The sequence below is a fragment of the Cyprinus carpio genome, chromosome B19 (assembly GCF_018340385.1).
Source record: "Cyprinus carpio isolate SPL01 chromosome B19, ASM1834038v1, whole genome shotgun sequence".
Lineage (NCBI taxonomy): Eukaryota > Metazoa > Chordata > Actinopteri > Cypriniformes > Cyprinidae > Cyprinus > Cyprinus carpio.
This window is the reverse complement of record NC_056615.1, coordinates 28,357,585-28,383,827: the sequence shown is the minus strand read 5'-3', so window position 1 is coordinate 28,383,827 and position 26,243 is coordinate 28,357,585. Positions and strand designations below refer to the sequence as shown.

At 36.1% G+C, this 26,243-nt stretch overlaps 1 long non-coding RNA gene across 2 annotated transcripts; it reads left to right on the top strand.

The window, feature by feature from the left end:
- The first annotated feature begins 2,265 nt into the window (after positions 1–2,265).
- On the top strand, positions 2,266–8,319 carry LOC109073895. Of its 2 annotated transcripts, XR_006157328.1 has the most exons (7): positions 2,266–2,484; positions 2,585–2,640; positions 3,039–3,134; positions 3,507–3,578; positions 4,017–4,135; positions 7,176–7,275; positions 7,363–8,319. It is a non-coding gene; the product is annotated as an uncharacterized LOC109073895 (long non-coding RNA). The 2 variants fall into 2 exon arrangements; XR_006157329.1 differs by lacking the exon at positions 3,507–3,578 and having other exon boundaries at positions 2,271–2,484.
- The last annotated feature ends 17,924 nt before the right edge of the window (positions 8,320–26,243 follow it).

Genomic DNA, 26,243 nt, shown 5'->3' with positions numbered 1-26,243 from the left:
TGTCAGGAACTCACCGTCACAGCCACCCCAATCATCACCCACACCTGACGCTCATCAAGCACGATCCCAACCACCGGAGTACTGATCACCTGCACCTGCACCCAGTAATCACTCACCAGGATAAAGACACCTCAAACTCAGTTTTCCGGTGTCCGGTCTACCGTTCACAACCCATTGAGCTGGTGCCCGACCTCTTTCTACTAACCTGTCTTTGCTATGTCCTCAGATATCCTCACGACAATCTCCTGTGAACTACATAAGCTGACTCTCCATCTGATTATCTCCAGAGCTCTGGAAGTTAACCTCTCAACAACCCAACAACACCTTGTCTCTGAAACACTTGTAAATAAACTGTTCACTTGCACTAAACCAACCTACACAATACAGCATTTTGACACTATTTAACTGTGGCTGTCAAATGCGGCTTTACCGAGTTCAATGGCTTTGGCCCAGCAGATATAAACAAATGCCCTCTCTTCCTGTTTCAGTTGAAATTACATCGCCACATAGAATAATGCTGCATATTTCAAGGCACTTCAGGGGACCTTTAAAGACCGGGCTGCTGTCATACTAGGCCTTGGGAGTGAATCGGCTGACGGACTTGAAAATGGAGCATCCGGCAGACTTGAGAGTGCAGTGACCTGCGGGCTTGACTGCTAAGCGGCCAGCGGGATTTGACGAAGAACTGGTTCTGGATCGGGGCCGGACACTCTGCAGACACTGGAGTATACCTTCCCTCCAGTTCAGTCCAGCGGTGTCTGGGAGGTCCACGGGGCGATGGTAATTGGCCCCGATACAGAACAAAGAATTAAGTGTGGTGTGTCATATAGTGCCGTCTTAATGGCGAGCCCACAGAATTCCCGGGCGAACTCAACAAATGGATGGTCCTTATGGGCTAGAGTGGCGAATTTTGTGGCGATCTCCATTTGTTTGTTTCAGGTCCAGTGTTCTGTCACGATTGCTACAACTGTGTTGGAGCAAGGGATGAGGAGACAAAGGAGCATTACAAAGAACAGTCTTTATTAATCCACAAAGACTCACAGGCAGGGACACATACATAGCACAGGGAATTGAGATTTAACACTGGATGCTAGACACATGAAAACACTACGCTTAAGTAACTGAAACTAAACAAGGATAATCAGGTGAATCAGATAGCAAGCAGACGTTGATTCAACGTTGATTTTTGGTTGTAAAGGTCAGTATCGGTCGTCGATCAAATTTCGATGTTGAATCAACGTTCACTATTTGGTCGGAACGTCAGAACGCTATTTCGTGGAAAATAAAACATCAATTCAACGTCGAAATCACGTTGACTCATCAACCGACACAGCCGACGAATCTGATCTAAATCATAACGTCTGATATAAGTTGAAACTTGATCAGAGGCATCAGAGATCTGCGCTTGCACTCTCACACAGAGAAAAAGGGTAACTAAATGTATTTTTATTCATTATTTTATATAGCCTAGTGGGTTGTCCGTCTGTCACTGAATATTATTGGCTACTTAAAGTCTGAAGTGGAATGAACGTTTTAAAAGCAATGACACACAAAACATTTTAACTTGAGCTTTGTCGAATGTTTAATGTTTATTCATTTTATTCTGCAGACATGTGTTGTATCACTGGCAAGCCGATGGTCAGTCCAGTGTTCACACACACACACACACACACACACACACACACACACACACACTCACTCACACATTTATGACGACAATAGCAGCGATCAAAAACAACTAAAGCGCAATATTATGTATGTGCTATGAAAAGTCTCGGTGGTTTAACCCAACGCAGTACACGTAGCAAGTTATATATATAGGCTATATATAGTATATATGGTTTATATATATATATATATATATATATATATATATATATATATATATATATAGATATGGAGAGAGAGAGAGAGAGAGAGAGAGAAAAAACCAGTAGGTAGGCTAGACCAGATAAAGAATAGAGAAAGCTAGTTTTTTTTTTTTTTTTTTTTATGATAACAAGCAGTGAGAAAACAAATAGAGATTGCAAGTGTTAGAGAGTCATACATAAGCAGGCTTTGTAATAGGCTAAATAGGGGGTTGAATGTTCGTAAAAAAAAAAAAAAAAAAGCACCAAATCTTAAACTACTTAAACTATAAAACTTAATCTTTTTATACTTTTATACTTATTATCACTGTAAAAGTGATGTTTTATCTGACTCACGTGCAGGGGTGGCGTTTTTCACCTGTGAATGGGTCATGGAACTACGAAAAAAAACCTTAAATTGATTATTTAATAATTTAATTAGATTTAAGTTATTTATTAACGAAATCTTTGTTTAGCCTATGTAAATTCCGCGTGCTTTAACGTGCGCGCGCTGAACATCGGAGTAGCGGTCCTTCAGATTCAAACACTGGAGGAGGGAGTTGCCATGGAAACGGGGCGACCGACAACACTGGCAAGCTGCAAGCTCCGTTTCTTGCTGCTGTTTTCACTGCTTTCGGTAAGTTTAGTCCATGAAAATCGCACAAATATCATAAGCCACTGTTCCTGACACTTCTCTTGCTTGTATTTGACCCGCATCTGTTGAATTTACTCCATAGAAATGGTGTAGTGTTTTCGAACAAGTCCGTAAGCATCTTAACCGTTATCAGAGGAGGTAACGTATGCTAACTCCATAGACTGAGCTCTTTATGAAAAGTTTAGGATTTTAATAACACATTTATGTATAGATGAGAGGCTTTGACAGTTCTGTAAAAGTTTTGCTGGTAATTTTTCAATGGATGATTGAAAATAGGCTTTTTTATTTAACCTAAATATACACTAAGGTTACCATTAATCAGTGACGTCATTACATCAGCGGTACAGTTCAAACGCATTTTGATCTCGTCTAATGATAAACAAATATTGATAAAAACTGTTCAGGATATTTATTAAATACATATTCTTTATCTTTTCTACATTTCACCTGTGCTCTAGCTTGGTTCCTTGTGATAAAACTGTCATTGTATACTGAATATTGTTGGCTCTGTGACAGATTGCTTGTTATATTTCCAGATTCTTCCATGATTGATGTTCTTCTGCATCCCAGAGTCTGAGCAAACCTCCTGTCCAACAACATCTCCAAGACACACTGAACCATACGGCTAGCAAGTTAACCCCAAACATACACTAATGTTCAAAATTCTGATTTTTTTTATGTTTTTGAAAATAAGACTTTTATGCTTACCAATTTCTGAAAAAAAGCAGATAAAAAAAGTAAAATAAATAATATTGTGAAATAATATTACAATTTAAAATAGCAGTTTTCTGTGAAATGTAATTTATTTCTGTGATCAAAGTAAAAAAAATTGGCATCATTACTCCAGTCTTCAGTGTCACATGATCTTCAGAAATCATTCTAATATGCTGATTTGCTGCTCAAGAAACAAATTGACCCTTCACAAAAACCCACCCTCCTTAAATACTGTTGCTATGTCCGACAAGCCATGCTGCTCTCACAGTACACACCTTGTTCTCACACAGCGACAAACACATCGTGGACCAAAGAGGAAACTGACACCACACAGACAGACAAGACAGAGATAGTTACTTCTGGTATGAAATAAGGTTTCAGCTTTCAAATTTTGTCTTTTTTTTTTTTTTAGAAATTCAAACAATAAATACTGTTTTGTGCTGTTTTAATGTGTTGTGACAGAACGCTGTAGCGCCTCAGTTCAAGCAGCACACATGAACCGATGGATTCAAATTTAAAGCACAAAATAAAAGATGTCACATGTCTTTATACAACATTTTTCAAGTTAAAGTCCACCGAAGTTAATCTACTCTCCTTTCTAATTTGTCCTTGTCGGGCAAGATTCACCGTTACGATCAGATCGACGGTCAGATCACCTGTCAATCAAGCTCACTGTGAACAGTCAATTACATTTTAACATGAATTCACACAGAAAACATCTCATAACCTTGCACTTCTGTTATATGTGATGAAATCATCTTTTGTGCTTTTGTGCTCCTTTTGTTTTCCTGTTTCTCCAGCCTCGCGTGTGAAGACTTCAGAAGATGCCAGACCTCACAAAGATTTCAGATGATGGCAACTATAGATGAACTTGCAAAGCTGCTTAATAATCCTTATATTGTAATCATTGCCCTAAAAGGTAAGTTTGCAGATTTTTAACCAGCTTTGTATGGACCCTTTTCACATTTCTGGGTTTCTCAGTAGCGGAAAGTAGTCCAATTGGGTTAACTTGAAGAGCAGTGAATGGGAGAGTACCACAAATATATTTTTTGCATTCCCAAATAGCAAAAGAAAAACTCCACGATAGTGTTTTCATGACTTTCAATAAAAGGAAAACAATTGAGAGAGACTTATAACAGCAGTCAGAAGAGAAAACGATGTCAAATTTACCATCCCTCCCATCGACGCTGCATTAAAGTGAAAGTGAAGTGACATACAGCCAAGTATGGTGACCCATACTCAGAATTGGTGCTCTGCATTTAACCCATCCAAAGTGCACACACACAGCAGTGAACCCCCACACACCGTGAACACACACCCAGAGCAGTGGGTATCATTTATGCTGCTGCGCCCGGGGAGCAGTTGGGGGTTCAGTGCCTTGCTCAAGGGCACCTCAGTCGTGGTATTGCCGGCCCGAGACTCAAACCCACAACCTTAGGGTTAGGAATCAAACTCTCTAACCACTAGGCCATGACTTGCCCTTCCCCTTAGAAACAATAATTTGTAATTTGATGCAAAGGTGATATAATACAAAGAATAGTGTTATAAATGTTTAATACATTAAAAAAAAAAAAAAAAAAAGAAAAACATACAAGGATTTACGATGCTGATGACTGTTAAACGTGTCATCACAGTCTTGTGAAAAGGGTCCATTGTTACAGTTTTGGTAATACAGTGTTTCCCAAAAGACAATAATTTATATTATATAAATCTATATCACAATATATTTCTTAGCTTTTACGGATTTGGAAAGGCATGGGGGTAAGTGAATAATGACAAAATTTTCATTTTGGGATGGAGTATCCCTTCGTCGATATGATATAATTCCGATATTGATGTGAATACTAAAAAAAGCTTAATAAAAACTGCCAAGAACGCCCACAACATATGTTTGTGCTTATGAAAAATTAATTTGCGAAGTTTGACACCTTATATAAAACCATATAATATTTTAGAGGAAAAAAAAGCATGTTATGTTCACCTTTTATTTGTATTTAGCCTTCATGCTAATAAGAAATGTGAAATCACTGTCAAATAATCGTCTCGGACACACCTATTTAATACTAATATCTTTAACCTCAAACTATAGGCTTACATACAATACCAGTCAAAAGATTTTAAACAGGAAGATTTTTAATGTTTTTTAAAGAATTCTCATCTGCTCAGCAAGCTTGCATTTATTGACTTCAAAGCTATAATTTTTTAGCATCATTACTCCAGTCACACGATCCTATTTTTACTGCTCAAAAATATTTTTTTTTGTTGAAAACACCTGAGTACATTTTTTTCAGATTTCTTTGAATAGAAAGTTCAGAAGAACAGCATTTATCTGAAATAGAAATCTTTTGTAACATTATAAATGTCTTTATCATCACTTTTGATCAATTTAAAGCATCCTTGCTAAATAAAATAATTAATTTCTATAATTTCTTAAAAGAAATCATACACAGGAATAAATTACATTTGAAAATATATTAAAATAGAAAGCAGTTCTAGCAGCATTTTAAATCTTAAAAATATTTAAATAATATACTAAATTCAGTTTTTGCTGTACTTTGGATGAAATAAATGCAGGCTTGGTGAGCAGAAGAGAATCCTTAAAAAAAATCTTACTATTCAAAAACTTTTGACTGGTAGTGTAAGCTGATGATTCTCATAGATTGAAACAAATGTGCTTTAGCAGTATAAAGAGTATGAAAAGTGCTCTGAGTTGCAGCAGAAAAAAAAAAGAGTAACAACAAAAACATGTTGCCGGAGACAGGCTTAATGAAAATGCAAACTGATTGTCTGCCAGCAGGAGGTGCTGTGAGAGTGGCAGAACTAGCGTTAGGTGCGTTCGACTTGAAGCACGGCTACAGACAGCGATCAGCGAGAGTAGCCGCTTGCAGTCGGGGGCGGAGCTGAAAACAGACACCTCAAGCTGGACACTTTCTGCTCCCGTTAGTGACACTCACGCGGTGTTTGCATACTTTATCACAGATTAAGTGAATTAAATGCAATATTTGTCAAATACACAGACGTTTTAGAAACGTTTTCATGATCAACAGAAACACTTTTCATATACTGCTTAATACAGCACCATCATTTCAAGAATAAAGGTCAACATAATCATATACTATTTAAATTCTAATAAAGTGGGGGTATGCTTTTATCTGTGTTGTATGATAAACGTTACTCAATACAACAGAGTGACTACATACAGTAAAAAAGCTTTTACCGTTTCAAAAAGACAGATTTGTAGCCATTATTGCGACTGAAAAGGTTAGAATAAACCCGAAATACACGTGATGGTTGTCATGTGACGAATTTAGCCAATCGTGAAACAGCTGTGTCGTCATCAGCGCTCCTGCAGTCGCTCTGGAGAAACTGCGGCGGCTGAGTCAGCCGGCTGCTCTCGAAATGCTCTCGCGGTACTTTGATGCCACACGTCACAGTCATGTGGCATCGGCGCCGCCGTATTTCAACACCTGAAATACGTTTTTTCATCACATATTTTTTTCATATTCCTCTGAAATTAAAAGAATACTGCACATTGTAATTTCTATGAGTTAAGTCTATTATCAAAGCATTTCTCAATAATACAGTTTAAAATGGGGGAAATATGTGAACGATTGCAGGCTGATTTAAGGTGTGCCCCTAAATGTTCTGCTTGTACTGCTAAAAATTTTCAGTCAGGGCAGGGGCTCTAGTGCTCCTTATAAAAATAGTTAGTCTGGAGCCCTGTAAAATATTAATTAGTTTGGACATCTTATCTTTTTGCATGTTTACTGAAGAGCACTTTGGGACTCCGTATGTATTTATGATACAAATGTAAATGGCTGTAAATGAACTTAAAAAGCTGTTGCATGCCATGTCTCAAACAACATTATTAATGAGATCATTGAAAAAGTAATATTGTGCCTTTATTAAACGACCCTCTACGAAAACACATTTTTACTGTGTTATCGATGTACTTTCAGGACGGATCTTATCAGCAAATCTACTTCACAGCACATCAGTGAAAACAGTTGACAGTTACAGACGGGTGTGTTGGATCAGGTTCAGATCTGAATTCTGATGGTAGGTAAATCTCCAGGAACAGGATTGCACAGCCCTGTTATATTGGTAATGTATGATGGATTTTGAACTGTACTGTTTTTATTGCAGGTTTTCTGGGATGACAGTTGAAGATGATCAGCACATCAGATGTTGGTCTGGACAGCTGTACCTACAGTACACCACAGTGACCTCGGTGCTTTTGCATGGATAGCTGACTACTACCATGTTCTGTGAAGGTATTATTATAGCAAACCTGAGCACCTGTGACAGTGGAATAGTTGTAATGAATAGTCACACATGCATATTGGTAAATTTAAAGTCACAGATAATTTTTTTAGTACTAGCAATATTTTTATTTTTATTTTAAATTTTTTACTAATTCTCTCCAGCAAACACAACACAACAGTTACACCATTTCAAATTCTGAGGTGCACAAATCCTATTCTACAAATAAGAGAACAACAGTATAAAAGTGCTCAGTTTAGCCCCTTTCACACTGAGATTCCAGATGATACACGGGTAATTGTTCCCGGATCGTTAGATTTTGGTTCATTCACACTGCCAGTGAGTGCGTTCACACACAACCCGTAAAGGTCCCATAATGATACAAGACATCAGGATGTGATGTGTAATGTACGAGTTGAAAACGCTAGGCCGCCAAAAAACGGAAGAAGGAGAAGAAGCAAACCAGAAGTGTTTTCAATACTTTATAAACATGGCAGCTGATCAGCTACTGGGGCCATTGTTGTTTATGTATAAAGCATCTTCCACACAGAAATTCCGGAAAATACACCAATAATGTGTTCCAGGATCGTTTGATTGTGGTTCATTCACACTGCCAGTAATTTTCTGGAATCTGTGTGTGCGTTCACACACAACCCATAAAGATCCCGTAAAGACACGCGACATTACGATGTGACGTGTTTTGTTTCACTTAAACTGGTGAACGATCTCAGCTTCAGCACGGATAGTGAGGAACTAACTGATCTCTGCTTCATTACAATTTGCACATTTTTTCGTCACGAATGTTGATCTGCCTTCAAAACACCTGCTAAAAGAGTCGCATGATAACGTGCGTCATCACATACACATCCTTTACGCCATTGGTTCTGGCTTTTGTTCACACAGAGCTCATTCCGGGACTGAACCCGGCAATGTTACTAGGTCCCCAAACCGGGATCAATCCCGGGACGTGTTTGTGTTCACACAGAAGGCACTTTGGCAATTTTCCAGCAATTTTTTGGGACCACCGTGAAGGGGCTTTAATCTAGCACAGTACACATAAGTTATTTATTTATATTATTATTATACAAATAAGAGCAAACTGAATAAAATAGAATTGTCCTGAATAGAAAAGGTAAGTGCTAGTATTAATTGATCAGGTGCTGAGGGAAAAAAAAAAAAGAGGTGTCTTTAAGAGGTGTTTTTGGAAAATGGCTGAAGACTCAGATGCTCGAATTGAGAAAGGCAGGTCATTCTACCATGATCTTATCTACAAATACTACTGTTCTAATAAAGTCTGTAAATATGTCCAGTTCTAATAAACACACATTTCAGGAAAAAATAATTCAATAATATGACCAAAATGAAATACAGCCCTGCATAAATCTGGTATAACTGAGTCTGTGAATTTCTTAATTTGTGATTTGTAGAATAGGATTTATGCACCTGCAATGAAGATTTTGAGAAGGTTTTGTTGTGTTTGTGAGAGAGAAAGAAACAAAATACAAGCTTGTAACTCCAAAAACATTTTCTTGATAACTTTACTGAAATATTCTCTACAAATACAAATTCCACTGTCACAGGTGCTCAATTTTGTTACAATAATGTACAAAGTGTCTCGAATGTACTATAGATGTACTGTATGCAAATAAAACAAAGGGACATTAACAACTGAATATTCAGGGGATGCAAACTTATCACCTTTAAGTAAAATTGAATTTTGAATCCAAATATCATTTGCATGATTTGTGTAGATCCAAAAGAGTTTTTAAAAGTGCATTAGTTAAATAGCACATGCTAAATAGCACAAGGCATATTTTACATGTTATTCACAAAAAAAAAATAAAAGATACACATTTTACACAAAAAGTTTCCACATTATATAAAAAAATACAAAAAATAAAATATTTTAGGAACAACAATAAAAAAAAAACCACCAAACAACTTGAGGGAAATGTAATAATGGAGTGATGGTTAATGTATAAAAAAAGCAACTAAAAACTAACTGTATTGTCTTATTTGTCTGTCTGCTGATATTTAATTGTGGGTTACATCGTCACCTTTTTCAAACCTGACAAATGAATAGTTCACATCCCTGATATTACAAAGAACTTAAGTTTTAATTGGTAATAACATTTTTATTCAGTGAATATGGTTTTTAATTTGTTACTTGACACTATTTATATTAGCCTATAATATACTTTATACCTTTATACCTCTTTGTGTGTGTATTTGTGTGTAAATGCATTTTCTTTGCTAGACATAGAAGGTTTGTGCTCTAAACATGTATTTGTAACAGTGTTTAAACTGTATTCGTATTGTATAAATAATAAAGAAATTATGACTGAATGTGATGTGTGTTTAATAAATTATTACATATACAGGCTAATTTATTTAGTACTAAGTATGTGAGATTTTTAAAACAAGCAGAAAATGTTAATAGTAACGTCATTTTACCCATATGAAATCAACATCGTTTCAACGTTAGGTAAGCAAACCAATTAGATCGATTTTATGTTGAAAACGTGTTGATTCTCTGACGTCGTTTCAACCAACTGAAATTCTACGTCGATTCAACGTTAGGTAAGTGAACCAAAAACTACGATACCAATTTAATTTCGAAACCACAAAATGACGTTGGATCAACGTTAACCCGATGAGCAAAACGATGTTGGATCGACGTCGGAGATCAACGTCGTTTCGACGCCACGCGAAACGTCGATTCTACGTTGATTCTATGTTAGTTTTCTATCTGGGGACCTATTAAATACCCTCTAGACATCTGTTAAAGTTTTTAAAGAATTTTATACGCGTTTGCATAAATTCTTCTTTCAGAACGGTCTGTAATGGAGAGATGCCCTAACACTGATTTTTTCCTCTGAAACACAAAAACGAAAATTGAAATAAAATCAATATTTTATGTTTTGAGAATGATTGTGCTCAAGCCTCCCCCGCGCGTTTGAGACACGCTGCCGAGCAGAGTATGAGCGGAGCGGAGTGATTCTGACTGAAGAGGAGCGTAGGCTATTTTTTAAAAGTCAGGAGCGTCGTGGTTTTCACTCGCTCCAGCACCGCTCCATCACGAATACAATTCATGCCAACAGCCCGAAATATAACTGCATATTTAGCAAGAATTCACATGATAAACATATTTAGCTATATCTTGATACACATAATCTCTCCGATCAGAAGACTATAATGATGGCAGTAGTCGAGCGGGATGTTACAGGCTAGGTTTCAAGGAATTTGTCTTTATTTTACTGATTATTTTCGGGTTAAAGCGTGATTTAAACAGATACAGCACATTCACACGTAATCGCTGTCGCAATAATGCATTCAAACAAATGTAATCTTACAATAGCTGCTACTTCATCTGTATCTGATTTTGAATGAGCAGAAATCTGTAACAAATGCATCGATCTGTAGATAAAATAACTGACTAAAATGTAAACTCACAAACAAAAATTTGCACAGCAGAAAGCAGCAATTATACCTTTTAATGCTGACAATTTTATTAGTTTGGCGTTTGGTAGGACAAAAAGTTTGCACACAATAGCCTAATCCCCTTTGAAACTCTCCTGTAATTTTATTTATTTATTTTTTTATTTTTTTATTTTTATAAGCTATTATGAACATAACATTTCAACTTTAGCCACGGAGTGAAGGCGGACCAGTGTTTCTAGTATCAATGAACGCAGGAGCTTAGTGATTAGAGGAAAATTGTTGCTGCTCCACTCCGCTCACATAGGCCTACTGTACTGCCGAGTGAGAGAGATGTTTCCACCTATATGAACAAGGCCGTCCGGTGTAGACACGGTTAGACAGTGTCTGCTATATTTACAAATAATTGATATAAGAAATAAAAATAAATACATAACCTAAACCAGCGGCATAACGAGATGAAAATATAGACTAGAAAACTGATTTAGGTCTACACTTGGTCTGTCCTAAGTTATAATAACTAATAAACTTTATTGCGCTATAGCCTACAGTAGTCAACATTTGAAGTGATCAAACCTTTCTTTAAAGTTGTCCTAAAACCTGTTCTGCAAGTTTGAAACCCTCATAAGGCACTGTCCATATGAAAGAGCAAGAAATTCACACCTTTATCTCGACCCCCACAAGCTATACAGAACTCCCCCACCCCCCTCCAGCTGAACTGAACTCGGTCTGTTTTTTAGCTGTGAGGAACGGTGTGTTGTCATGTTACTGGGTAGAAACATGCCTGCACTCACAGCAGCCCTTCTCTTTTTATTCATTATTTTCCCGCAGCCCCATATTATTATTTTCACTAGACCAAAATAATAACAAATTATCAATTGATAATTAATCATTATTTTTGCCAAAATCATTGTTATTTGTGAACGTAGGCGTTTGCGGAAGGCTTTAAGACCAGGCGGAATCCTCCGTAAGCTGCTCCCGCTTCACAGCGCGCGGGACTCGCGCTCACTGACCCAACATTTAGCAAGGCAGGAAAACATTAAGTCTGCCTGAAGGAAGACGTATTTCATTGTAAGTTAATGCTGTTAAATAGAGAGTAAAAAAAATATATATATATACAACTAGTGTAGGCTATCCTTAAACTTGGAGCTCATTATATTGAAGTACAAATCCAAACACCAGAAGCAACCTACACTCTCAGTGTTCTTTCACTGAAAAGTATGCATTTTATTTATTTATTCACAGGCTATATGGTCGAAATAGTAATATTTTAGTTGAAAACTTTAAGGTGCCATTGTTTTAAAAAAATGCATCAAATGTTTCATAGACCTTCAGTTGTCATGCTTTAAAATCCCATGCCATTTGTAATTTCACTGTATTTTAACCTCCTAAATTACTACCCCAACTCTATAATGGTAAAATTTATTTAGACCGATGGCATTTTCTATGACATTATTTATTTTTATTTTTAGAAATAGGCTAATTGTAACATAAATGGATGAATCAAAAACAAATATAACGTTTTTAACTGCAGGCAGATATAGGCCTATATTATTGTACATTACAAATATTTGGATCCCTTATTTTATTAAAGAATAAATGCTTATTTTTCTTCAAGAATAAATACTATAAATAATAATAAAAGAAAGAACCTCTATTAGCCCTTATTTGTAGGTTGTAGAAGATATGCGAGCGATTCATAGATTAAAAAAAAGAAAAAAGTGGGTGCTTGGTTTCAGAAAACGAATACAGCTCGTAAAAAATGATGAAAAAGTCACGCTTATTAATTCATAGAAATAATTTAATTAAAAAAATGTTTTTTCGAGATTCAACTTGAATTTCAATACTATTAAACTGACTTTAAAATCTCAAGGAGTTTATAAATTGAAACGGTAAAATGTCACAGTGCATGCTAGCCTAAATGAACTTGTATCTTGTATAGTATCCGAAGACTTGAGTGCATTTTAGCATAAAACTAACAATATAATTTGACTTTTTTTTTAAATTAAAATGAACAATTCCTGTATAAAATGTGACAGCAACCTTTATATCAAACATTTTGAAATCGTCCACAGCTGAGCAACGCAGGAGGCAGATTTGAAGTTATATTTGTTTGTTCACGAAGTGAATGTGATGCACAAAGTCATTTTTAGATGCAATGGAAAAATAAAGCTGGATAAAAACATACACGAAAACCCGCTAAAAAATAAATTACATTTGTGAGAGTTGCATTCTATTACATTCAGAAATAATAACGGCAGGCCTAATAATGCTATTGGCTAATGTACCAACAGGACATTTTTAGTTCCCTTCACTTTACAACAAATCCTTTAAATTTAAAAAAAATTATCAGAACAGAACAAGAATTACAAATATATAATTCTAATGGATAAATATAATTGCAGCAGGCTATATAATAATATAGGCTTATAAACAACAACAATAATAATAATAATTAAAAATAATATAAAGCGATACATTATGTTGGGCTTATCTCTCTCATTCGGGACAAATCCAAACATGTTGCCCATTTGAAGCTAAACTCTTATTCATTAGGTCAAATAGGCTTTGGATTTCACACGTGTTTCAGTATCAACGAAAAAAAAAAATCATAATTAGCAAAATTATGCCAAAGTGGCCCGCTGCTCGCGCCGCATGGCTAGGTGAATGACTGCTGTTTCCAATTAATATGTGCGTGTGAGGCACCAGCGCGATCAAAGTCACAATTCACAATTATTGGTCACACAGTAAAGGCATAATTCAAAAATGCAAAGTGTTAGCAGTTTAAAAAAATCAAGAATAATAACAGAGTTAATAAGAATTATTTGTAAATGATGGACCGTTCTCATTTCGCTCTGCAAATGGAACCTGAAGATTATTATTATTATTATTATTATTATTTAAACCAAGAATGAACCGAAATGAAAACATTTTAATCCATATATATATATATATATATATATATATATATATATATATATATATATATATATATATATATATATAAAATGACTGTTTAAAAACAATAGCATGCATAAGAGCCTTTGTGTAAAGGTTTTTTTTATTTTTTGATGAGTAGACTGTAGCCTATCCTATTTTTAATGGCTTTTAAGGATGTTATAATGTATATTATAATGTTATTGTTGTTAAACGTCTTCCTTTCATTTTACAATTACATTCAGTTCGCAACCCGTCCCTTTGCGCCACCTGTCGGTAGTTTCGCGAATGATTTTAACACGCGTCTGACTTGCAGTTAACACCGCGGCCCTGCTGGCGGCATTAACCATTTTGGTTGTCTACCATCTGTATATATATGTGTGTGTATGTGTATATATATATATATATATATATATATATATATATATATATATATATATATATATATATATATATATATATATATATACACAGTCATGGCCAAAAATATCGGCACCCTTGGTAAATATGATCAAAGAAGGCTGTGAAAATTTATCTTCATTGTTAATCCTTTTGAGCTTTTATTTAAAAAAAATTACAAAAATCTAACCTTTCATTGGATAATAAGAATTTAAAATGGGGGGAAATATCATTATGAAATGTTTTTCTCTAATACACATTGGCCACAATTAATGGCACCCTTTTATTCAATACTTTTTGAAACCTCCATATACCAGTTTAAAAGTTGTGTTGTTTTTGAGGTTTGTGTTTGCATTATTGTCCGGTTGGAAGATACAAACATGGCCCATTATAAGATTTCTAACAGAGTCAGTCACTTACTGATTTTTTATCTGTTGGTATTTGATACAATCAAAGATGCCATGTATCTAAACAAGATGTCCAGGACCTCCAGCAGAAATATAGGCCCACAACATCAAAAATACAGCAGTATATTTCATTGTACACATGGGGAACTTTTTATCCCTGTGTTCACCAAACCCATCTTGAGAGTTTGCTGCTAAAAAGCTCATTTTTAGTTTCATCTGACCATAGAAGCCAGTCCCATTTGAAGTTCAAGTCGTGTCTGATAACTGAACATGCTGGAGTTTGTTTTTGGATGAGCGAGGAGAATTTTTCTTGAAACCCTCCCAAACAACATGTGCTGCCGTAGGTGCTGTTTCACATTTTTTTTTTTTTTAGGTTTTCTGACCCCAAGACTCAACTATTTTCTGCAATTCTCCAGCTGTGACCCTTGGAGAGTCTTTAGCCACTCAAACTCTCCTTCTCACCACACATTAGGATGATCTTCCAGGCGGTTTTGTAACATTCTGTTGATTGGAAATTCTTAATTATTGCCCTGATGGTGGAAATGGGAATTTTCACTGCTCTAGCTCTTTTCTTAAAGCCACTTCACTAATTTGTGAAGCTCAATTATCTTTTGCTGCACATTAGAAATATATTCTTTGGTTTTTCTCATTGTGATGGATGATTAAGGGCATTTGGGCTTCCCCCCCCCCCCCATTTATATTTCTGTGAAACAGGAAGCATTGGATGGATAATTTCATGTTTATAATCATGCTGGAGTACTCAAAATTGTGAATATGAATGGGAATATACTTCAGATTTTATTTACTCATAAGAATTTCTAGGGGTGCCAATAATTGTGTCTAACGTGTATTTGAGAAAAACATTTATTTCATAATGATATTTCCCCCCATTTTAAATTCTTATTATCTAATGAAAGATTAGATTTTTGTGAATTTTTTTAATGAAACACCAAAAGGATTAACAATGCAGATTAATTTTCACAGCCTCCTTTGATCATATTTACCAAGGGTGCCGATATTTTTGGCTATTTCTATGATTGTGTGTGTGTGTGTGTGTGTTTGTGTATATATATATATATATACATGACTGTACATGAGTATATATATATATATATATATATATATATATATATATATACCATTTAATTATGGTAGGCTTACAGTGGCTGTCTGATATACTTTAAAATAAACATTTATTATTTCAAGCCCATACATGATGATGTCCGGCTTATTATTTATTACTTATTTATTTAGAAGTGGGGGTGGGGGGGCGCCAAAATTTTTTGCTGCATACCCCTCTAACACTGGATAGTTGCGCCCCTGTGTACAGGCTCTAGACAAGAAGATGACAGAGTGAAAATATCTCTATGACAGTTGCTTGGCTTAAAGGGGTCATGTGATTTCAAGTTTTCCTTTCTCTCTGGAGTGTTACAAGCTCTTGGTGCATAAAGAAGATCTGTAAAGTCGCAAAGACAAAAGTCTCAAACCCAAAGAGATATTTTTTATAAAGGTTAAGACTCATCCACGCCCTCCTAAAATGCCTTGTTTAAACATGCCCCCACATGTCTACGTCACGATGTGGGAAGATTTGCATAACACCGCCCAAATGTTCAATCAAAGAAAGAAGGCGTAACTTTGATTCTCTCTGTTGCATCTGACATCATGTTGTGGAGATGCTGTTTCGTTAAATATCAAAAATATTTAGTTTGGCCTTCCAAAAGAGGACACAACTAGAAATCAGTGGTTAAGTTGTATTTACAACACTGTTCCAGTACAGTCCAACCCAGATATTCAGATGTTTGCAACGCATTTCATGGAGGACTGTTTCCTGATCCTGGGAGAGAAGACTACAATGCCGGCGCTTCTGACTCACAGTCTGTAAGTACGTTTACATATATAAAGGATTTGCCACTGATGATTCAAACGCAAGTTTTGAGCAATGTAGGTTAGCAGTTCTCAATTCCAGTTCTCGCGCCCCCTGCTCTGCACATTTTGTATCTTTCTCTTATGGCTTTAGACGTTTATTCTATTTGAATGTAAGTGCCCTGTGAAATGGACATCAAAGGATATTCCGCCATGATTCCAGTTCGAAGCAAACTTATATGTTCTATTCAAAGTGCATTGAAGAGTGCGAGACATTTATTTACAGAGGTAAATGATGTCAAATTTGTCAGTGTGAAGACGTTTGCGCAGCTCAAATCCATGAATGAATGTTCTAAAGTGAAGTAAACTTCAACAGATTTCCCCCGCTCAGGGAGTAGGGTGCTATGAACACTGTGTAGGGACCATGTCAATTGGAACACAGTTCATGCACGAAGCTCACTTCTAACGAGCTGATAATCTGAATCAGGTGTGTTAACAGAGAGACGTGCAAAAAAATGCAGAGCTGGGGGGCACAAGGACTGGAATTGAGAACCGCTGTTGTAGAGTAGTGCTTGTTGTTTGTCGTTTCTCCGATCACAAATGCAGACATGGTTTTATGTTTACACGGTGCGATGCAAAAAAACCCCACAGTTTAACTCATTATAATCTGTAATTATGTCTCCACTGGATGCAACAAATGGCTCGTTTGTAATGGGTTTTATTGTTTTTGTCTTGTCTCGCCGGTGTTCTGACAGGGGCATGCATCACAGTATGGCAAGGGGCTTAACATTTCCGTCACACGCTTGAGGCATTCAGCCAATAACAACGCACTGGATAGTTGGCCAATCAGAGCACACCTCGATTTTCAGAACGATGATTACAATTGCTTTGTAAAAAACGACACGTTTCAGAAGGCGGGGCATAAAGGAGAAACAATAATGAACAGTATGTGGAAAATAATGTTTTTTTTTAACCTTAAACCGCATAAACACATTTCATTACACCAGATACACAAAATAATGTTCTTTTTAGCAACATCATATGACCCCTTTAATGTACATTTTCAAGTTGTATATCAACAACAACAACAAGAAAATGAGTAAATAAATGTTAAGTTCTTTGACTAGGGTGACAATACATCATCCCCCCACACCCCCAATTTCTACATTGCCTAAAATGTCCAAGTTTTGGGTTTGTTTTTCATAAATGCTTAAGGTAATGATTGAAAAACAGTTTGACCAATAGTATGCAAGAATTGTACATAATTTACCAGTAGCAGCGTGCCAGAAGGTGGGAAGTAGTAATTACGATTCACGGAATGTCAAATTTTTTGATTGATGACTTTTGACCAGCCCCCTTAGGGATTAACCCTATGACCTTTTTAATGACCGTGATTAACCTGTGACCTCAGCAATGAAATAAGAGAATGGTGAGATTGTCCTGAAATGTTCACCTGATGTTCAATGCCATTTGTTTGTAACATATATACAGAGTTCCATATTTAACCTGTGACCTCCATCATGAAGGAGGATATTGTCCTTTAATGATCAGCGGATGTGTTATGCCATCTGTTTGTAGGTAACCAGATCAAGAAAACGGGTAGAAAAGAGTACAAATTCAGAGGAGAATTTTGTGTGTGCGTGTGTTACAAAGTTAATTGGTTTAAGAGTGTGAGGTGGTTTAGTGCTTGTGGAAAAGGTGTGTCTTCAACATATAATGTATGACTGTAGAGAGCATGTCAGTAGGAAAACAAAGCCTGCCAAAATCTAGGCATTTTAGACAATTTAGAAATCCTGGCCAGGACATGTCCAGGTAAAAAAAAAGGATGTTTGGTTACCCTATTTTGATAGGTGAAATTGACTAGATTCATGAGTCTTGTAGAACATTTTTTAAGCTGTTCATTTTTTTTTTGTAAATGAATGAATGTGAGGATTTTTGCTGATCAATTCAAAATGAATTTATACTGTAAAAGCCTTCAATCTACCTTTTCTTCAATACAGATTTACGGCAATCATCACAAATGTTCACCCTGTTCTGTTGCCAGAGAGTAAAGGCCACTTCACAGCAAGGATGATAACCATAACCATATAGATTGCATTTTTAACCATTCTAAACTTTAAAGAATAGCAGAGTTCACCATAACTATAATGATAATGGTAAGTACTTTTTTGTGTGTTGATGTGAACTTTAAGTGTTATAAAACTGAGAAAAAAAAGCTTCATTTGTCTTTGAATGAACAAACTGATAACCATTAATGTTGACATTGTGCTCTTAGAAGATTTTCTGAGATTCTCATGAAACAAAATACAAAAGAAACATTTAAGACTTTGATCAGATTTCCTAAATGTGTCCCATCACACAAACTCTCAGACTTTTAGTCGTATGATGTCTGTTCATATTGCACAAAGAGACTTCCACAAAAAGACTTTTGTTCCAAACCCGTATGACTTACTTCCTTCTGTTTAACATAAAACATGACATCTGTAAGAACATGAGTAACCAAACAATAGCTGGTCTCGACTGACTTCAATAGTATGAGGGAAAATGCTATGCAAGTCACTGGGGACAAGAAAACTTAAAGGTTTGACAACGTTGTGTGTGTGTGTGTGGGGGGGGGGGTTAGATTTTTTGTAGAACTCTTTAAGATAAAAAAAAAACAGCAGTTAAGAAACTGTGGATTCTGAAGGGCTGCTGTATGTAGTTTTGCTCTGAACAAGACACATGGGCAGTAGAACCTGAACTTATTTTACCTTGCTGCATTTTTAGAATGCCGTGTCATGCATGAGATGCCACAAAAGCAGTGAGACGTGAGTATAATGTTATGCGATCTTAATGTTGTAGAATGTTAATTTAAACCGCTAAATTTTTTGGTCACAAAATCAGGGAATTGTGACTTGTGGCACAAACAAGCAAGTTTTTGAACTGCAGACAAGATGTGAAAAGAAGTAAACACACAAATCACTCCCACCAGACTGACAGATGAAAGTTCAGATACACTGTTTAGTAGGAAACTTATAATGAAAATCTTGATAAGTCTTTACCTGTTTGTCAGGTCAAGGTTCATTTTTCCGCTTCATTTTAAACAAAGACTGAATGTGATTTCCCCCCCCCCCCCAACTGAATAAGAGTTATTTGCATATGAATAAACCACAACTGTCATTTTGTCACGTAGCTAAAGGAGGCAATGCAAGGAAGTCTTACTCCACTCACACCTGAGGCTTGTTAAAGAAGTCGAGTGGAACCATTTCATGCTTTTGCAAAGTGTGTGGGGTGTTGTTTTTTTATTTTAAAGACCGAAACAATGTTGTGCTCTGAGAACTATTGCTTTTCAGGCAATAGTTTAAGTGTTAACCCCACCCCACCGTTTTAAGTTTATAATATTATTAAAATAGACTTTAAGCAAATACATTCACACACACACATATACATATATCTAATCAAAAATCTTCAAAGACAAACTTAGTTCAGTTTCTATAGGAAATTTTCACGGGGCTTGCAGGTTTTTGCACGTACAATTTTTTTTGCATGCATCACATGAATGACAGGTAATCTGAACCCTTTATGTACTCATGGTGAAAAACATAAAATTTTCACTCACCTTATGTCTGTTGGCCTTTACACCCAGCCAGGGACGTGCACAGGAATTTTGAGGGGCAGTTGCTCTGACCTAAAAAAGGGCACTCACCCCCCCCCCCCCCCCCCCCCAAAAAAAAAAAAAAAACTCACGGGCTATATGAAGGACTGAGAATAACAGGGTCTTTATTAAAATATATATACACAAAGTAAAACACTGAAATACAGCATTCAATCACCTTAACTACTACTAATAATAACATAGAAAAACATGACTTTTTAGTGTTAGTTTTAGTCTTTTTTTGTAATTTGGGTTATTTTTTTAGTGTGTGTGTGCATGAGTGATTGTGCATGGGTGAGAAAGAGAGAGAGGGCTTTACTTTAGTCAAGCAATAACTTTCTATACAGAATTCACACCCTATACAAATTCCACAGCTGTACAATTTTCACACCCTATACTAAATTTACCCTATACAATAGCCTACTCATCTGGAATGAAGGAGCAAACATTCAGTGTAAGAGTAAAAAAATGACATAACATTATTTAATATTTATACTACGGGGCCGTTGAATGCTTGAATCTGATTGGCTGACGAACGTTCTGAGGCGTGACATTATTTTCTGGGAAAAGCATGGCGAACAGGCAGCACTCTTGACCGCATTACAGTTCCATATCACTTCGCATAGTAAAACTGTAATAACGGAAATTACAGAACTAACAAAAACAACAACATGACAGACGATTTTCCAAAAGTACACATGACATTTCTCACTAGCGAGGTAATAACAGCGCTGTTTAGAGACGCTGCTGCAGTCTAATTCACACAATCTCTCTCTCTCTCTCTCTCTCTCTCTCTCTCTCTCTCTCTCTCTGTCTGTGTGTGTGTGTGTGTGTGTGTGTCTCTGTCTCTCTCGCTCTCTTTCTAATAACTTCATTAATAACTGCATTATAATACTATCGGCTCAAGCCTCCATTACCAGCTTTAAAATGACATTGTGAAATCAGCAAAAGAAGCCTTGGATGAGATGCGGAAGAAATAGTCCTACCCACAATAGCGATTAAGTACAAAAACCGAACGAATCCCTTTAAATATATCATCTGATCGATGTCTTGAGGTGTGGTAACCGTGGTATAAGCGGAATAATTGACTCCGCTTCCAGTCGTGACCGAATCACCACCTCAGGTGTGCATTATTTTTCTAATAATTCAACGGCCCGTCGTCAATTATTCCTTACTTGAATCACAGCTTAAATAGTGGTTTTGACATCGACAACCCAAGTGCATTTTACCTCAAACTTGCGTCTAGTTAACTTTCTAAAGTAGCAATCGCTTCTCGGGTCGACATTAACACACTGACAAAATTATATTCAGAATTAAAAATATTTTTATACCACTTTTTAATGTGTGATTGTGTAATGGTTTTCACGAGATACCAACCTTTCGCGAACTTGCTTCCAACACTCGTTATCATGGAGACGCGGTGTGCACGGAGGGGAGGGCTGTGCGCGCGCGAGTAACGTTATGTGAGAGAGACGCGTGAGTGAGAGACGCAGGGAAATGAAATGCAGCTGAACATTTGCTCTATGAAAGACATTGACAAAGATGAAAACTAAGGACATTTAATCTATAATTTTATTTTATTTTAGTTAGTTTTGCCAAACACACATTACAGTTATGGTTAGTTATCGTTTTTTTTTGTAATGCCTCGTTTTTATTTTTATTTCAGTTAACACAATTTTTTTTCCCAACTAGTTTTCGTTTTTTCGTTCGTTTTCGTTAACGATTTATAACCTTACTATTATTTTTCCGACAACGTTGAGTCGTCTCACCCGACAACCGCGACAATCTCCTTCTAGGGCCGCTCATGCAGGCTCAGCTCAGGTGCCGGTCGCGTGCAGCGCTGCAGCCACGTAAAGAGAGTTTGCCCTTCCCCTACCGACTTTCACTTTCGGACGGTGCCCGAATATGGAAGTGAATGAGGCTTTGCGATTTTTTTTTAATTTTTTTATTTTTTTTATCTAGGCCTACGTGAAATTCTGCATCCACTATTTTTTTTTTTTTTTTTTTTTTTCACCTCGGAAGGGCAACGTGAGTCGAGAAGGGCATATGGGCAGTTGCCCGGACAACCTGAGCAACCCCCCTGTGCACGTCCCTGCACCCAGCCTTACTTTACACCACATGATTAAAATATGATCCCATCAAAGGGAATAATTTGTTGGTAATCTTTTGTGGTCCTGGAACAACATATCAGTCAAAGATCAAGCCTGAGACAATAGAAGGAGAAGCAGGTTTATTGACAGAAATGGCAGTGGAATGACTGAAGCAATGATGGGTAAGTAGCCAATTCAACTGACAGTTCTATGAATCTTAAGCTTGGTTTGGCAGATGCAGTTCTCTTGCAGCATACTGGAGAGTACGGGACCCAGGAGCAAAAAAGATCAACACAGAAGGAACCTAGTAGACACAGGTCAATAGCATAGCAAGAGTCTGGTAAATTCAGTCTAGTGAACAGCAGACCAGACAACGAGTGACTGAAGGGAACATGCATTTGAATGGTGGCTTGACTGCAGATGACAGGTGCGGGGAATTAGAACTCAGGTGAACATGATCTGGTGTAAGTTGTGGCAGGTGATTATGGTGACTCACTGACAATATCAAAATAAGCATAGTTTTAAACTCATCCCCAACCCTATTTAATTTCTACACCAATAGCAGCATAATAATAGCAAAAGCAATATTAAGTAATGAAAGTAGTTTTCAAACAAAGTCCAAAACCTGGCATTTTTTCAGATCAAGGAGGTCTATAATACCTGGAGAAAACCTTCCGTTAGCATTCCGGGGTTTCTTGCAGCCAAGACAATGCCATAGAGATAAATGGGAATGCTAGAGATGAATTGTGTTTGTCCGTAGCAGTGACGTCATGCACCATCAATAGAATCATAATCATTACAATATCAAAAAGAGATCAGTCTTGTCTGTTGTTTATTAATTCCAGTGATGACCTTCTACAGTGTTGTCTTTTGACATTGTACGTAATCATGTCACTGGAATTCGAGTGATCACTGTCTGTGACGATGAGATGCAGTATTTATATTGTCACCTGGGGTCTCATTTATAAATGTTGTCTATGCACAAAATGGCCATAGAAACATGCGTACACAATTTTCCCCGCACATATCATGATTTATAAAAAAATAAACATAATTTTAAATATGCGTAAATATGTAAGCACCGTACGGACATTCTAGACCATGCGTACAAACTCTTTTTTCTTGGAGTGAGAAAAGTAAATAAACAGCGATTTTAAACTCACTATGGCATTAGCTGTAAAAACAGCTTGCCATAGGAATTTACTCTAGATGTTAGCTCGCTCACTGATTTGTTCCAGCGCAAAGCATCAGCGGAGCTGTAAGAAAAATTAACAGCCGGGCAGACTAATGCTTGGTAGCATGAAGTGCCAAGACCATAAAGCATGACAAACATCCGCTGCAGAACTCCTAGAGTCTGCACCTAAAAGCAGTACATGAAATAAGAGCAGGAAGTGCAAGCACAAATTCAAATGCACTTGCCTGCATTAGTGCACCGCAGAAGTAGAGAGACAGATAGAAAAACCAGTCTACTCAACTTTACAACCTGAGCCATTATAGCATTAATGTTAAAACAGCTTGCCACTTAATGTTTCAGCTCAATGCAGCAGCAGAGCTTAAAGAAATATTATATTACTCTGGCAGACCAACCCTCAATAGCATGAAGCACCAAGACCATGGTGCATGACAAAATATCTGCTGCAGGACTCAGAGTCTGTGTGTAAAAACATTATACAAACAAGAGTTGGAAGCGTAAGCGCATCAAATGAAGCGCAGAAGTAGAGAAAGAGATCGTAAAATCCGTCTGCTCAACTCTACAACCTAAGCCATTATAGCATTAACCCTCTGAGGTCTAAGGGGGTTAAGGGGGCCTGTAAAAGTTTTGAAATGCCCTGACTTTTGTGCTTTTTTCAGTTGCTTATAAACATGTACATGGCTAAAGTCTGAAAACACTGTATTGAGTACAAACTGAGCTACAATAAAATATACATATAAATGATTGTACATTATTATAAAACTGAGAAAACGTTTATGCGTGGTTAGTGAAAAACTAAAATTTTGAAGTCACTGAAATAAGGTCATACAACACAAACAGAACATTTGTTCACAAGACTGTCACACCTGGAGCATGTAGCCTAGAATTTTTGCTTCAAAATGATGTGAAAATTATCTTGTTTACTCACTCACAGAAAACAATAGATTGATTTAAATTTTCTAAGACACTTTTTGTTTAGAAAGGGCATATGCGAGTAGGCGTGATTGACCATGAATATTAGTTTGATTCACACCTGAGAAGACAAAGGCCAACATAATGAGCCTTTCAGCCAGGTGTGTGACTGAGAGGGAAGAGTTACAATAAAGAATGTGAGGACAAAATAAATGTATATATTTTTATGTTTGTAGTTTATTCAGAATATATTTAATTATCCCACAAAATAATATGAGATTCACTTGCAAGTGCAGTTAAACAGTTTATTAGGAACAATCAAAGCTGACTTACAAAGCTGAATTTTAAGCATCATTAGTCCAGTCACATGATCCTTCAAAAATCCTTCTAATATTCTGATTTTCTACTCAAAAAAAAAAAAAAAAAAATTGTTATTATTATTATTAATGTTGAAAAGAGCTGAGAATAGTTTTTTCAGTTTTTTTTTTTTGATAAATTGAAAGAACAGCATTGTTTGTAACATTTACTGTATTAATTGTTTTTATTTATCAGCACGTAAAAGTTTCTATATATACTGACTCCAAGATTTTGAATGGTATATATTGTTACACTTGGAGTAAGACTGGAGTAATGATGCTGAAAATTTAGCTTAGATCACAGGAATAAATTAAATTTTAAAATATATTCAAATAGAAAGCAGTTATTTTAAATAATAAAAAATAATTCACAATATTACTGCTTTGGCAAACTGGTATTGTGTAATGTTGAAATATATAAATGAACATCCCATAACTAGCATTTCCAAAGTGTATATTGTTTATGTGCTCTCAAATAAACTAAATGATAAACTGCATTATTAACATTATTTTGATGGTCACTGATACTAGTAGTACAATAGAACATTTAGATGATGTGAATGAAACTTCCTAATGTTTCACTTGATTATACATTTAGTCAGGAATTATAGTTTGGAAAAAGTCTAACTAGTAAAATGTGTACACGTTATGTGAAAACTAATACAAGTATATATACAAATTAGTGCTGTCAAATGATTAATCACGATTAATCACATCCAAAATAAAAGTTTTTGTTTACATAATATATGCGTGTATGCTGTGTATATTTATTATGTATATATAATTACAAACACATGCATGTATACATTTAAGAAAAATATGTTATGTTTATATATTAATATATTTATATATAATATAAAATATAAGAATATAAATATATAAATGTATATACATGTAAATGTTTTCAAAATATTTACTGTATGTGTATGTATTTATATATACATAATAAATATACAAAGTACACATACATATAGTATGTAAACAAAAACTTTTATTTTGGATGTGATTAATCGCGAATAATCATTTGACAGCACTAATACAAATCCAAAACTCAAATCCTGAGGTAATCCTCAGTGCATCTTGGGGTGAATTATGTCTTATTCCTCTCAGCCCGAAGCAAACAGTAAAATAAAAAAACCTGAAGAACAGTCTCGCTGCTTTGTTTTCTGTGGTATGGGCGTTCACATGCCGTGAGCTTCACGTGGAACATTATAATGTCAATAGCGCATTCAGTGCGTGGGCGTGGTCGCATTAGAAATAAGCAAGGGAGACGTGAAAGACGGACATCGCGTTGTTTTTATATGGATTACTCTATCACAGAATATTTGTTTTCAGTAGCACTTGCATAGTTTAAAAGTAGACATGTCAAGCTTTCTATAGATATATTTCTCATGTCTCTGTGTTGAGTATTTGCTGAGTTACAGTTCATTTTAATAACGCGTTTCTAAATGAAGATCACCGCAGACCAAGGCTGCAGATAGCGCACCTTGTTTGTTTTCTTTATTTTGTAAATGCACAAAGTTATTATCTGTGTAT